Source organism: Monodon monoceros, unplaced genomic scaffold, assembly GCF_005190385.1.
Source record: "Monodon monoceros isolate NGI ecotype Baffin Bay Population unplaced genomic scaffold, NGI_Narwhal_1 Super_Scaffold_19, whole genome shotgun sequence".
NCBI lineage: Eukaryota > Metazoa > Chordata > Mammalia > Artiodactyla > Monodontidae > Monodon > Monodon monoceros.
This window is the reverse complement of record NW_021703775.1, coordinates 13032737-13034069: the sequence shown is the minus strand read 5'-3', so window position 1 is coordinate 13034069 and position 1333 is coordinate 13032737.

Here is a 1333-nt window from a genome sequence, read left to right as displayed (position 1 = left end):
CACCATCTTGCTTGGTTGTGTGGTTTGCCCCAGAGGCTTTCAGCAACATAGGTGTAGGTGGAATGTTGGATTCTCTTACAGTCGATCACTATGATAATATCTAGTTTTTCAATATTTTAAGTAATGGCAAAAGTAGTTTTTATTAGTTCCTTTTTTCTTAAAAAAATATATTACTAATACATTTGAATGCCTGATCTCATTTCCCTCCCCTTTTTCTTTGAGGTAACCACTGTCCTGAAGTGGCAATATGTCATTCCCAAACAGCTAATGTATTTTCATTAAGTATGTCGTAACCATAACTAAAATAACAACATGGTTTTGTATGTTTTAAGGCTTTTAATAAATTGTTATCATACTGTACTTATCATTCTGCAACTTGCTTCTTTTACTCATTATTAGATATTTTAGATTTATCCATATTGATCCATATGAATGAAATTAGCTCTGATTATTTAGCTGCTGTATGATTTTTCTTTGTATAAAATGCTACTATTTATGAATTCTCTAGTTTTGTTTCAAGTGTTTCATTATTGCAAAAAATGAACATGTGCAAGAGTTTCTTTATGATGATGATTTCCACACGAAAAGAGTGTGTATCCTATGTTTTGCTAGGTAATGTTTTACTAATGTCAATTAGATCAAGTCACTTAATAGTATTGTTGAACTCTTGTGTCTTTACTGACTTTTTGCCTGCTTGTTCTACCAACTACTGAAAGATATTAAACTCTTCAAACATGATTGTGGATTTGTCTATGTCTTCATTTAGTTCTGCAGTTTTTGCTTAGTGTATTTTGAAACTTTTTTATTAGGTGAGTACATATTATAATGTTCATGTCTTATTGATGAATTGACCCTTTTATCATGAAAATGTCCCTTTTAATTTTCTATTCATACTTTTTGTTTTGTGTCTATTTTGTCTGATATTAACATTGCCATTTCAGATTTATTATGATTAAGGTTTGCATGGTATATTTTATCCATCCTTTTACTTTCAACCTATGTGTGTATTTAAATGTGAAGTACGTATGTTGTAAACAGCATTTAATTAGATCTTGATTTTTAAATCCAATCTGATAGCCTCTGCCTTTTAATTGGAATACTTAATCTATTTATATTTAAAATAATTTATATAAGTTTTAGAGACAGACTGTTGGGGTTCAAATCTCAGCTAGTCCACTTAAAGTCCGTATGACCTTGATGATGTTACCTCACCATTTTTCCCTTTCTCTTTTTCCCTTCCTTCCTTCCCTCCCTCCCTTTTTTCTTTCTTTCTTTCTTTTCTTTCTTTTCTTTCTTTCTTTCTTTCTTTCTTTCTTTCTTTCTTTCTTTCTTT